The 14,793-nt window shown below is 38.7% G+C and overlaps 1 long non-coding RNA gene and 1 pseudogene across 1 annotated transcript; one reads left to right on the plus strand and one right to left on the minus strand.

The window, feature by feature from the left end:
• Nucleotides 1-5,268: 5,268 nt before the first annotated feature.
• LOC107516203 lies at nt 5,269-11,962 on the minus strand. Its single transcript, XR_001598215.2, has 4 exons — nt 11,760-11,962; nt 10,521-10,713; nt 10,228-10,347; nt 5,269-9,682 (listed from the first exon to the last, which is right to left on the minus strand). It is a non-coding gene; the product is annotated as an uncharacterized LOC107516203 (long non-coding RNA).
• A 1,609-nt stretch (nt 11,963-13,571) lies between these two features.
• Nucleotides 13,572-14,359, plus strand: LOC107516207 (annotated as a pseudogene).
• Nucleotides 14,360-14,793: the final 434 nt, after the last annotated feature.

The following is a 14,793-nucleotide window of genomic DNA, read 5'->3' on the forward strand; positions in this document are numbered from 1 at the left end:
ATAACAAGTAGAATAATATCATAAGTGTTTTGAGTGAAGCCCCTAACCTCTATTTCAAGGTTTACAAAAATCTCTCATTTTCCAGGCAGTGATAACCACAGAAAAACCAGGCTTAATTATAGAATAAGAAACCAGCAACTAACATATGGCTAAGACTACTGGACTCCTCAATCACTATGATTCAATTCTTCATTCATTGTTCTAGCAATGCACTAGAAACCGGGGATACAAAGTTAAAATAAAGGTTATGATCCATAATCTCAAGAAGGCCAAATCTTGGGAGTTAATGCATTAAGAATCTCATTTAAATCCTATTTTTTCTGAATCACAAAAAGCTGGTGAAGAAACGAAAGATAAATTAACTCCAGAAATGCAAAATGAATGGCTGAACAGAAGATATAGAAAGGAAATTATGTATCAATCTCTTTGCTGAGTGCTGTAAGAAGATAGTTAAGTAAATGGAGATGATGCTATCATTCAAAAATATATGGGTCCCAATATACCTGATATTATACTAGTAGCAATTAAAAGACTTTATTTCTGCCCTAACAATAATAGCTAACACTTCGACGGTGCTTACTGTATGCTACATCTTATTATAAGTACTTTTATACACTAACTTATTTAACTCTCAACATCATGAAGTAAAAAATCATTACTATGCCCATTCTACAGATGAGGAAACTGAGATAGTAATTTATCTACATTTATTCAGCTAATAAGTGATGGAGCCAGGATTTGAACCCAGGCAATCTGGCTTTATTATTCTCAACTACTCTGTTATACCACTTCTTATAAAAATAGTTTCATTAAAAGCAAAGAAACCATACATAAGCACTGTACTCTAGTTGCCAAATTTGTTTCTCGTGGAGATACAGGACAAGAATTCTGAAACTACTTGAAGATTAAATTATGATTGAACAAATAACTGAATGGAGAGTAGAAGCCAGATTTCCTACTATTGGAGAGGAATTAACAGGTAAGCAAGAAAGGAAGGCTAGAACGAACTTGTGGTGCTGTATTATAGTCAGAAACACCAGTATAAACTCTTATTTAGCTTAATATGTATACAGATGGATATATACTATACATGTGTGTTTATATGACTACTATACATACGTATTTTCCCAGCTCTGTCTGCTGATAGGTCCTAGAAGCATTGAGACCCCAGGAACAAAAAGCATATCCAGCACAAAGATCTTGGTTTCTAAATACCAGTTTTCAATAAAAGGAATGAGGGCTCCTTGGAGATTCTAAGTCTGGCACAGGGGAAATACAGGATGAACCTGGAGCATCTTTCAGTGTCAGGAAAGAGAGAGGTCCTCAAAAAAATAAAAATATTGGGCATGTCAAGGGGACATAGAACCAACCTGAAGGAGCACCCAATGACCAAAACTAGAACAGTTTAAGCAACAAAACAAATAACATCCTATAGGATCATAACCCAAAGTATAAAATAAATATCTATGAGTCCATACTGATGTAAATAAGTGATTAAATAAATGAATGAAAAGAGACAAATCTTCCTTACTGAAGCTTTCTAAATAATGCATGCAGATACTCTCCATATTAGGAGGCAGAGTATATCCTCCCTCCTCCCTGCTTGGTGATAGGCTAAACTTAGTGACTCACTTCCAAAGAACACAGTAGGGAAGTGGAAGAATAATGACCTTACAGTGGAGAAACCTGCCTGGCAAATGCTATCTTAACCAAGCAATGAAGGTTAACATCCTCGGTGCTATCATATGGATCTCGTGTGCCCTATCATATGATGTGACATGAAAGAAATGCTACCTCTGTGGTATTCTTTCCCAAAACCCATAACCCCAGTTTAATCATGAGGAAACATCAGGCAGAGCCAGACTTGGGAACAGTCTGAGGGTATCTAGCCCTAACCAGTATTCCTTGACTGGCAAACTCGTGAAAACTAAGAAAAGACTGAGAAATTGTCACAGTCCAGAGGAGACTCGGAGACAATGACAACTAAATGCAATGTGGTACCCTAGATTGGATCCTGAAACAGCAAAAGGACATTACTAGAATAGAAAAAACTAGTGAAAGGCAAATAAAATCTGCAGTTCAGTTAGTGGTAACATCCAATGCCATTTTCTTCGTTTTGACAAATGCACCATGGTAATGTAAGATGCTAACATTAGACGGTGGGCATATGGGAACCCTCTATGCTATCTTTGCAACTTTTCTGTTAATCTAAAATTATTCCAACATAAAAAGTTTATTTAAGAAATTATCATATTCTAAAATAGACGATCTATGCAAAATAAGTAAAAGAGCAACTATGTATCATGCCGGAGGAAGGAAGCTAAAAGATCATAACAATTTTCATGGTAACATTAGTTTTCTGCTACTCAGAACCACTGATAGGACTCTTATTCCTTGATTCTTCATAAGGAGCTTTGGGGGACACTAAACCCATCCACAAATGCTAACTGGGCATATGCCAGGCACTGTCTACACTAGTGATGATCTGGTAAACAAGATATGCTTCCTGTCTCCAAAGAACATCTAGTCTCACTGGAGAGTGAGAAGCCAACACAAAATAAAATAGCATGATAAGTCCTGCCTGAGAGGTATATGGTAGGGGTACACCCATAAGGAGCATCTGACCAATTCAATCCCAGGGCACCATGTAGGACAGAGAGAGTTTCCCGGAAGGGTCCATGAATGATCTAACGTGCCTTATGACCATCACAAGAACCCTAGAATGGTCATACACACTAACCTCCGTCTAACAACATAGAACACATTTAGGAAATACAAATTTAGATATCTCATCTCTTTCTAAAATTCTTAAAAGTTTTTCCATTACTCTTCAGATCAAGACAAAGTTCCTTGCCATTGTGATGGCTAGTTTACATGTCAATTGCCTAGACTATAGTACCCAGTAATTACCCACTAATCTAGATGTTGCTGTGAAGACATTTTTAGATGTGCTTATTATCTACAGTCAGTTGATTTCAAGTAAAGATTACCTTGATTATGTAGCAAGCCTCATCCAATCAGTTGACATATATATTATATATATTAATATATATAGTATATGTTATATAATAGGATCATATCATATTATGTATAGGATTATATAAAGAATTATGTAATATATAATAGAGGTATATAGGATATATTATATATAATAGAATATATGTTACATACCCTATTGGCAGTTTGTATATAAATGGTATATATGTATATGAGTGTGTGCATATGTGTATATATAATCTTCTGTTGATTCCATTTCTCTGGAGAACCCTGTCTGATACATCACAGTCATAGTCTCCGGGCTTCATACAGTCTGGCTCCTGCCCTCCTCACCAGCCACAACTTCTACTTGACTCCTCCTCAAACTGGCCTTTTCTCACCCATTTCTTATCCCAAGTCCTTTTAACTCATCCTGTCCCCTCCTTCCACAGGCTGTTCTCTCTACTTGGATCATTATTCCTTCTTTTCTCAATTAACATCTACTTATGCCTCAGCCCTTAGTTCAAGAGTTCTTATGCAGGGAACATTTCCTGACCTCCTAAGGTCAAATCCACCGAGCAGAAGATTTCAAAGGATCTCACATGTCTTCTGCACAGCTGGACAAGTTGCAACTTCAGTCTTCCTTACATGTAAGCTCCAAGAAGACAGGGACTGACTATCTCTGGTTTTGCTCATTTTGTGTAATTATATTTCCTAACAGCGCTTGGGACGTAAAAGGCTCTCAATGAGTGTTTAATGAATACGAAGGCAGATGATATAAGAGCAGAAAACCATGTCTCTTCCCAGCCATAGCTTCTGAAATTCTGACAGGTAGAATCCAGTGGCTCAGTTCTCTTGACAACTCATCAAGCTGAAACTCAAAAGTCAAACAAAAAGGGGAACTCAAGGAGGCAGTCAAAGCAGACAGAAGGAGGGGGCTTTACTTGCCAGAGACAGAAATGTCTCTGCAGATGGGCTGGAGGTGGTCAGTGTGGCTGCAGCCTCACGTTGACACCGACTTCTCCAAAAATACCACCTGCCTTTTAACCCAAACCAGAGTTTATGTAATGACATTTCCCACTTATTACCAGCTGCCAAATGTTGAAACTCTCAGAAGCACTTTTTTTTAAGTCTTAAAAGAAATATCAGCTTGAGCCTATTAAAAAAGAAAAAGATATGTTCTTACCAGATTTCTCTTTATAAATAAAAAAGTCTCAACCCTACAAAACATCAAGCATGGCTGAATTTTGATAAATATAAACAAGTGGTTATTAATCTTTCTTCTTCAGATTACTTTTACCCTGAGGTACCCACATTATATACCCTGGCAAAATGCCTGACACACCAGGCCCCTGGGTCACGTTTCCAAAGGCAGTGGCTACAACTGATTCCTCAATTTATATACATTGCAATTTTAAAGCAGATTTTCAAATTTACTGGTCTTCTTTCTAGTGATAGGTGGGATCTATTTCCCCTATTTCTGAATCTGAGCAGTTGGTGATTCACTTATATTCAGTAGAATATGTTGGAAGCACTGCAGTGAGACTTCTGGGGCTTAGACATATAAGATGATGTAATGCTTTTTTGTTCACTGAGACCATTATCACTGGAGCCCTGAGCCAGCTGGTGAGAAGTCCAACTCTCTTGAGGCTGCCATATGGTGAGGAAGTCAAATCCTACAGGAAGGCCACAGGATGGTGCTCTATATGGCTGTCCTAGTCTTCAAGTCCTTCTCACCCAGGTGCCAAAAATGTGAGTAAACAAATTCCCTAATGATTCTAGTCCCCAGCAATTGAGTCAACCCCAGACTTTGAATCTTCTCAGCTGAGGCTTTGGACATAGAGGGGAGTCAACACTCATCAACATCTTTTACCTCTGTCAAATCTCTCAAATGTAAACAAACAAATAAACAAATAGACCTTAATATTTCATGAAAAGAGTGGACTCCAAACAGCTTTATCTCCTCAGAGAGAAAAAGGACTACTCAATCAATGTTTGATGAACGAATAAAGGAGAGCCATGAATTGTTTAGGTGAGGATACAACAGAAGGCAAAGCATCATTTCTGAGACCAATGGCAACCTTATCCCCCAGTTCAAAAACAGTCCTATGGAAATCTCTAGGGCTTATCCTTATATTCTTATTCCATCATATGTAATGCTATTTATCAATAACCAAATCACATGCAAAGGATATGTACTTGTATATGCAACTGACATAAAACTGAGCTGAATAAGAAACACATTCAATGGTAGACTCGAAATTATTTTGACAATTTGGAATAATGAAGCAAGATAAAAATGAGTGGCTGGAGTAAACATCCCAGAGGGCAGCCGAAGAGATTGTACAAGCACCTCAAAACCTTTTGGGTGAGGTGTTAGACTCATCCTGAAGGTAATAGAAAGCTATGAAATACTTTAGAATACTGTATTGAAATAGTGTTTTAAAAGATTAATTTAACATCTCTTTATGGGATGGATTTGAAGGAGAACAGGTAGAAGGAAGAAAGCCCACTTAGCACTGAAGTGATGTTTGCAGTCCCACAACAATGGATCTGGACTGGTCTAACCACAGTGAAAGAAAAAGAGGGGCAGAGGGGATTTGGCAGAATGACAAGGAGAACTTGGGCTGTCAACTGGTTATCAAGAGTACAGGTGAATAAATAGTCAAAGAAGACTCAGAGGCCTTGAGTGAGAGGTCAGGAGAGCTCATGATAACAGAAAAATTGGAAAAGGAAGTACTCTTGGAGAAGAAAACAAGCTGAGTAGGAACCTATGGACTTTGACATAGTGCTAGTAAGACATTCAGGTTAAAAAGAGACAAAGGATAATTAGAGACCTTGGATTAAGGTTCAGAGGAGAAGACAGGTCTAGAAAAATGGAAACATCAGCCTGGAGGTGATACCTAGAGCCATGAGTGAATTCCTATATTTTTGCCATGTTAGACTCTGTTAGGTCTTTGGCCTTCATGGTATACTATAGCTCATGATAAAAAAAAAAAAAATGTTTTTGAAAATACTGCATTTTTTTTTCATGTACTGAGCTGCCTAATAAGGCCTACCATACCACTTTATTAATAATTAAGAAACAAAATATGAATTGTCAAGAATACCTATATTCATGTGAGTTCTCAATGGATTTTGAAAGTATTCCTCCTACTCCAACTGACAGGATTAGCCACAGAATGTAGAACCATTTTTAATGCTTTTAAAGAATATCTGGGTGGGCCCTACTGTTCTCTACTTAAATAAATTGTAAGAACACCAAGAGCTTTTGAAGGGCCAAAAGGAACCAAACAATGTGCAGCTGGAGGTATCAGCTGTGCACGTCTAAGACTAGCCAAAATAACTCTGAGGAGTGTCCAGCTGTACAGGGAGAAAGAGAAGGAGAAAAAAAAAAAGTAATTCAGTAGGGAAGTCAATAGTGACTAAAGATTCAAGTTGGCTACAGAGCACTATTACAGTTGAGTATCAGAAGAGGTGCTGCTGCCAACACAACATTTGGGTAACTTAAATTGTGAAGTGCACATCTGTCTGTGACCATCTATCTGAAAGCATGCTGGGGGTCAGAGGCACAGTGAAATACAGTGACCTGAGAGTGGAATGAGATAAGATAAGGAAAGGAAAATATGTAAGGAATCTAATTGATTTCACTTAGAAAGAGACAGCAAGTTGAAAGAAAGTGTGGGATGGGGTCTCCTTAAGTAAATTATGACTCAGCAACTGCTATTTTATCTAAGCAAATAATTACAGGAAAGCAATGTTTCCTGAAAAGTGTCTCTGTGAATGAGCCCGTTTGGAATAGTGACAGAGGATTCTGGCAAATGAAAGCTCGCACTGCCTGACTTTCCTGAAGGTGAACTGGCCTGATGCCAGTCAGGTACAGAACTGGGACACTACAATTCTATCTTTCTAGAAAGCATTGAAACCTGTTTTTCTTGGCCTCCATGACATCTAGCATATTCCACGTGTTGATCGTCCTTTGAGGTCCCCTAGCCATCCTTTAGTCACTTTGTCAGGATTCTCTTTCTCTACCTGTTTCTTAATACTGGAGCTCCTCGGCTCTAAGGCCTCTTCTCTTCCCACTCACTCCCTGGGTTAAGTGTCATTCACGTGTTGACTATTAAATATTAACTCTCACCCAGACCTTTTGTCTGAGTTCAGACCTGGACAGCAACTGCACACTGGGTATTTTATAAACTCAACTTTCTCCTAGAAGCTCATGCCTCCTCTGCTGTTTCCTATCAGTAAATGGTACCTCCATTCACCTTTTACCCAAGTTGTCCACTTAGGAGTCCTCATTTGAATGCTCTTACCCTTGACCCACACATCAACCACATACCAGTGTCCCAAATTAATCCACTGCTCTCCATTCCCATTTCCATTATCCTAGGCCAATGAACCACCATCTTTCATTTAATTATCACCATAACCTGCTGACTTATTTTCCTGGTTATGATCTTGACTGTATCCTACTATATCCCCAATCTATTCTCAAGCACTAATTATGAAACAACAAATCATATCACTTTTCCAACCTAAAACGCTTCAGTCGGTTACTAGTGCTATTAGGACAAGGTCCAAATTTGTTAATATGATATGCATAATTTGGCCCACTCCACCTTCTCACCCTCATTTTTGCCTTCATTGAAACTGCAGTCTAGCCATGCTGAGTTTTTTCTAGTTCCCTGAAACCACCAAGTTCTCCCTCAACTATAGGCTTTTGTATGGGTTGCCTGGCATTCTCTTCTCTTTTTCTTTGTCAAACAATGATTATTCATCCCTCAGGTCCCAGTTCAGACAAAAATTCCCCCTGACAAACCTTCCCTGACCAGTCAGTCTGGGTTTGATGTCCTGCAGTGATCTCACAAACACCCCACATTTTTCCCATCAAATCACACTTTACCGTTAATGCCTGCTTACATGTCTTTGTCTTTCCCTAGACCTTGAGCTCCATGAGAGCAGGAAGCATGTCTGTTTTGTGGGAAATTATATGTCTAGCACCCAACTCAGCATTATTATATGTTGAATGATTAAATGATTACATGAATATGTAATTTGTAGACTCTCTGCTCAGCAGTGCAACTTGGCCAGGTCTTTGTCAAACAACATCCCTTCAAAGAATTAGAAAGATTTCCAAAGTTTTTTTGTCTAAAATGAGCCTGGCAGCTGCAGCATCTCCAGGAACATTTATTCCCTGAGGTGTGGCCAACAGGAGGCTACTGGGGTATTCTCAGCTGCAGCTCACTGAAAAGTTCTTATTCCAAGCACAAAATAATCTCTTCACCTCCGTCAAGAGACATCAAGAGATAATCTTTGGTGTCAAGAGCCTAGGGAGGCATAATATAAAGCAGAAAGGTCTAGATAAATTCAGAATCTTCCTAAAGAAGATTGAACTGGGCTGTGACCTCAATCAGTAGTTTCAAAACTTGAGTTTGTATCAGAATCACTCAGAACACTTGTGAAAGCATAGGTGTCTGGGCACCTGACTCCTAGTTTCTGATTCGGTAGGTCTGGGATGGACCCAGAGAGTTTGCATTTTTAGCAAGTTTCTAGGTGATATTGATACTGCTGATCTGGGGACCACAACAGTGAGAACCACTGCACTAAACGCTTGAATCACTCTCTCAGTCATACAAACATAAGAGAAGTAGGCTCCCATGGTGCTGGGGGAGAAGGAGCACCTCTTACTAAAACCCTGGAGAGGAAGATTTCGTTGCTGACCCAGAAAACCTGTGTAGAAATTAAAGAAACTCTAGGAAACAAGAAATCAGAAAATTGAAACTCTGATCCTTTCTGTACTGGGTTTGAAGTTTCCAGAACCATTCTGATAACTTAGGACAATTCAAATTATTTCAAGAAAAAGACATCAGAGAACTTGTGGCAGAAGTGCCTACCCAGCACTTATTCATTCTTCGATAAATAGCTAATTTTCCTTTGGGGAATTACCCACCTAGTTCTTGGTCCTTATAATTCAAGTAAGACAAACTTCACCCCCTAGGCACAGGTGAGGGCCCCAAACTCAGACCTGTCCAATAAATGTGTACCATACCCAGCCCATGATGATTGTTTAAATGCTGGCATGACCCAAAGTTGGTCCAATGAGAGTCAGCCCTGGATGACTATTGAGACTGTTGGTTCAGGAACCCTCTTTTTCTTTTGAGGTTGCCAAACCAATAGGAAGTAAATCTGGGACTTCCAGTGGCCATTGTCAACAGAGAGAAGAGTATGGTGGATGATGACACCAACATTAAAGAATATTCAGCCAGTTGATGAGAAAGAAACACTCCTGACAACATCATGTGGTTCCGGCAGGGCCTGAAGTTAGAATACTCCTGAACTTGAGCTAAGTTTATGACACTTGCAACTGAACGAGTCATGACTGATTGAATTCTACTAGCAAACTCTTGAATTACTCTGGTCTAGGATGTTTTTGTTAACCAGCTATTCTCATGATCTCTCAAGATGATCAGAACTGCTGGGCTGACAGTTTTGACAGCCCCTCTGGGATTCTACTGAATAAAAAATTTCCTAACAAATCACTCTTTTAGTATAGCATTTAGCTTCATCACTGCTTATTGGCCTTCTTTCTCTCCTCTGTGAGCTCCTTGAATGTAAGAAGTATGTTTTCATAACAATTTTCTTGGTTGCCATGCATGGTAGCTAGCTCAAAGTAGGTGATCAATTAAGTGACTGTTTGCAAGCAGCCCTGAAAAGAAAAATAACAAATTTGGGTCAGATTAGCCAAACAGGATGAAAGAAAAAAAAAAAAAGAGGACAGCAAAGCACCCTAGAAGGAATACTGAACTGAAACAGGTAATAATCATAACGTGCAAGGGTGAGCTTCCAAAGTCACATAAAACTTCACTCCACTCCAGAATGTACTTAAATACCAGCTCCTATTAGGAGCTTCACCATTTTTCTTTTCTTTGAAAAAGCCATTATGGAGGAGGGGGTGCCAGAGACTGACAACTGAGATGGTGACTCCCACATAAGTCAACTTCCTCTTCCCCAAATCAGTTTCCAGAAATTCTGCCACATCATGCAGTGAGAACCCCTGGCTCCTAACTCAAAGGAAAGCCTCACAGGTCTTGTTGGGCAAGGAACACCAGCAGCTCTCCTTTGGTTTTCCATGATAAATAGCTTCCTGCCAGAGTGCTCACAAACCCTGAATTCGTAGAAAAGAATTACTACTTGGAAAGCAGAACCCAGGAAAGGTTTCTAAGTGTACCAAGCACAGAGTTTGTCACTCACATCCTAGTAGTTAAATGTGCCTGTTAGCCTCAAGAGGAGTGTCTCTGAATCGCTTGTAGTCATGGACTCTCCATCCAGCAATCGCCTCCAAGATGTGGCCATGATTCTGACATGAGCTACCTGCCATAAAAGAAAAACAGAATCAGCACAGATGGAGTTGCCTTTTCAGATCCTTGTGGATGTCATGAGATTAGCAGCTTTCCTCTGAGTTGGCCTCAAAGACTTCCTTTATAATTGTTCATGAGCTAGCTCAAGGGATAGGCAGTGAAGTTCACTAAAAACAAAAACATAACCTCAAACATCCAAAACAGCTGGTGGAAATTGTGACTGTTTGAGAGGAGCTGACTTATCTAGCTGAGTCAAAACAAGTGTGAGTGCTTCAAACAGGCACGAGATCAGAAAGAAAATTAGGTGTTTATTGAGTGCTGTCCCTCTTGATATTTTTTTTCTTTCTTGCTGGACTTGAATCTCCTCTTTGGCTTCATCCTGGCAAGAAATACAGATATTTATAAGAATTGACATTTTGAGAACTTTATTTTAAAATAAGATTTTTATTCCCAATTCTAAAAGTAATATATGTTCTTTAAAGAAAATGCAGAAAAACGATAATAGTAAAATTAAAATCACCTGTAATCTACTGCTACTATTTCCAATTTCTTTTTTGACTTTGGTTTTTCATACACATACACACACTACAATTTTAAATATACATCATTTGGATCCTGATTTATCACCTAGTACATTATGACCCATTTCCCCATGTCATTTATATATTCTTCCACAACATTTTTATGTCTGTATATGACCACCATAATTTAGCTAACGCCAGTTGTAAACATTTAGGGTATTTCTAATTTTGTACTATTGTAAACAATGATATAAAGAATATTTGTTGATAAATCTTTGCACATGTATATAGTTACAAAATTTACTTTCTCTTTTAGAATACTAAAATTCAGGATATTAAACGGATAGTACTTGGCATTGAAGAAGAGTAGCCCTTTCTTCCTGAAAGTTGCTGCCAGTTTTCTCCTTTTTTAAAATTTTTAAACCTATTAGACAGCTACTATTAGAACTTCAAGGCCTTCCTGGCCTCATAGAAGCCCTAATTTCAGTCAAGTTAATGATCTTTGCAGCTTACAATACAGAAACATTAAATAACTGGGTTTTTTTTAAATGTATGGCAAGAAATGGAAACAAATAGAAGATTACTCAACTTGTTAGAGAAAAGAAAATATAAAAGTAAAGAGTAATTACATTAAAAGTGGTATCAGGTTGATTAGACTAGGCTATTCGAAACTATCTTCTGGAAAACTCTCTCAAGTTTAGATAATTTATAGCAGGTTTTACAACTACAGGAAACTAGGTAAAATTTCCACTTTCTTATTTTTCCTATTTTCTAATTCAAAAAGTGAAATGAAACATTCCTAAGGAGAAGACTCCTCAACAGCAGTACTATCTCTCACTCTAGATTTACTGCCTGCATTGAACAACAATTGCTCCCGTATTGGCACAGCCGTTCAGTCACTCACCAGTGAGGAATGAATCACTCCCCATGAAAAGTCATTCCAGAATTTGGATAACAAAGAAGTCTGCCTTCCGCCAAAGCTCAACAAATGCTGGTAAAATTTAGAAAAATCATTATCGTGAAAGTCTACAGTGGTTTCAAAGAACATCTCTTAGTAGTCACTGCACTCTCTGACCTCTAAACAGTGTAAGCAACTTCATGCACACACAGAACCCCTGCCAGTTTCCCTTAAAAGTCCCATTCTCTTCATCACCACTGAGTGGAATTAAAAACAGTTGGTCAAGCTCCACTAATCGACAGCTGCTTGCAATTAGATAAAGCATTTAGAGCTATTCTCTTAACTACCTTCCCAACTGCCTCACCATTCAGCATGAGCAATACCCCGTGACAATTTGCCAGAATGTTTAACTTATCTCCATCTTTAGTGGTTTCTCTACCTTCCTTATTTCCTTCAGTCTTCCCCCACACCGTCTGACTCTTGCAGTTCCTCTCTTTAAATTAGGGGTATGCAGAGAAAGGGTTAGTTGAAACCTGGTAGAGCTGCTTTGTGCCAAGATGGAAAATTCTACCCAAGCAACTTTTACAGGACAGAGAAGATCTTGATGTTTCTCAGAGAGAACAGATGCCCGCGCCCCCCCCCCGCCTTTTTTTTCCCCCAAACACTGAACTGGAAAGTTCACTATATTTTTTTCCTTTAAGGTAAAGCAAAAGTTACTGGACTTCTGTAAACTATTTTAAATTCTCATGATTTATAAACATTAATTTTACAGTAAGGAGAAATGTACAGATCACTTTATTTGATTCGATTTTTTTCCCTTTGTATACTGGGCATCAAGAATCTAGATGCTTTTCCCAAGGTCACAGAAAAAGTGGCAGAGCATGGACTGAAGCCAGCTGTCCCAATTCTCAACCCAGATCGCTTTCTGCTACTCCAGCTCCTTTCTCTAAAGAGAAAACCCTCCCATCTCTAGAAGGAGGGAGAGGTCAGGATGTCCCCCCCAACAACCCTACTCAAGGGATAGAACTGTAGTCTTCCCAAGCTTCTCTATCTGGGAACCCAACTTAGGGTTCAAAGGGGAAAGAAAAACAGACATGATATAGCTTCTCCTTTGCAATTATTTTTCTTGCTACCCCACTTTCTGCTCCCCAACCCAAAAAAGATCCTCCCCAAATTTAACCATATCTATTGTTTTTCTCCATCTCACCCTCCCTGATGTTTATTCTCATTCTATACTCATTTGATCTATTTTGTGGTAGAGGTGGCAGGAAGAGAATGAAGGGGATATTGTTAGGAAGGGAAGAGGAAAGAAGAGAAATGGAGATGGGGAATCAGTAGAAGGATGCAGTTATACCAACTCAAAATTCAAGAAGTAGAATGAGAGCTGAGACCAGAATGAGAGCCCTCACACCCCAGACCTCATGCTCACAGCCCGGACTTTTTCTTTTTCCCACTTTCCCTGAGGCTAATCCCCTTGTTTCCAGAAACCTCCTTCTCACAACTTCAAACCTCTAGACCAGCCTTTAGTCAGTCATGGAGTCTTCCTTCTGTATCTGAGAGCACCCTGAATACATTTATTACTTTCTCCTTAAACTCATATTTCCATTATATCCACTATAGAGAATTATGTTTATATATTTTTCTGCTTCAAATCTTTTTGTTGATCACTGTGTTATATTCTTTGTAATATATACAATATCCCTGTGAGCTAGCTAGCTAGATAGATAGGAGATAGAAAGAAATTTCTTAAAATTTTCCTGTGGTCATAATGTTCTAAGTGTTAAAAAATATTATTTTGGCTTGTTCCCATCCTACAAGATGGTGGCTGAAAAAGCCAAGAAATCAGATACCAAAAAGAAGAAACCCGAAGCCAAGAAGGCTGATGCTGGTGAAAAGGTTATAAAGAGTAATCTCAAAACCAAGACAACTAAGAAGGGGAAGCCCCACTGCAGCTGAAACCTCATCCTACTCAGATCGATTGGCAAATATTCCCAATCTGCTATGCATCCCAGAAAGGCAATGTACAAGAGGAAATATTCAGCAGCTCAATTCAGCATTGAAAAGAAAAAAGAAGGTTCTTGTTACTGTCACGAAACCAGTTGGTGGTGGCAAGAATGGTAGTAGCCAAGTGGTCTAACTTTGCAAAATGACTAGATACTATCCTACTGAAGATGTGCCCCAAAAGCTGTTGAGCCACAGCCAAAAACACTTTTGTCAGCATCTGAGAAAGCTGTGACTTAGCATCACTCCTGGGACCATTCTGCTCATCCTGACTGGGTGGCAGAGGCAAGAGGGTGGCGGTTTTTCTGAAGCAGCTGAGCAGTGGCTTACTACTTTTACCTGGACCACTGATCCTCAGTCTAGTTCCTCTGAGTAGAACACACCAGAAATCTGTCATCACTACCGCCACCAAAAATGATATCAGTGGTGTGAAATCCCAAAACATCTCATCGATGCTTACTTCAAGAAGAACTTGCATAAGCCCAGATGCCAGGATCGTGAGAGCTTCAACACACAGAAGGAGAAATACAAGTTTACAGAACAGTGCAAGGTTGACCAGAAAGCTGTGGACTCAAATTCTGCCCAAAATCAAAGCTGTTTCTTAGTTCCAAGGCTACTTCTACTCTTTCTTTTCTCCCACAAATTGCACTTATCCCTGGAAAAACAGTGTTCTAAATTTCTTACAAAGAACCTAATTAAATAACTGATACATTTCCAAAAAATGTTATTCTGATTGGTATTAGTGTTACATTTATTACAATTATACAGCTGGTCCACATAACAAATATATTATAAATTTTATAATTATTAAGTATGTAAAATATATTGTATTGAAAATTAATCTCATTGAACTCAATGGCATTGTTTTTATCCCAATTAATTCATGCATCATGATTTGCTAATACTTAATGCTAAACTGTGGCAGTTTTTAGAATCAATCCTTTTTGCAATTTTTCATTTTTTATAGAGATAAGCACTGAGAAAATGATTGTTTTATCCACCTAAATAAATAGAGGAAATGAAAGCTTTATTATAGCAA

This window comes from Rousettus aegyptiacus, unplaced genomic scaffold (assembly GCF_014176215.1).
Source record: "Rousettus aegyptiacus isolate mRouAeg1 unplaced genomic scaffold, mRouAeg1.p scaffold_m13_p_1, whole genome shotgun sequence".
NCBI classification, from domain to species: domain Eukaryota; kingdom Metazoa; phylum Chordata; class Mammalia; order Chiroptera; family Pteropodidae; genus Rousettus; species Rousettus aegyptiacus.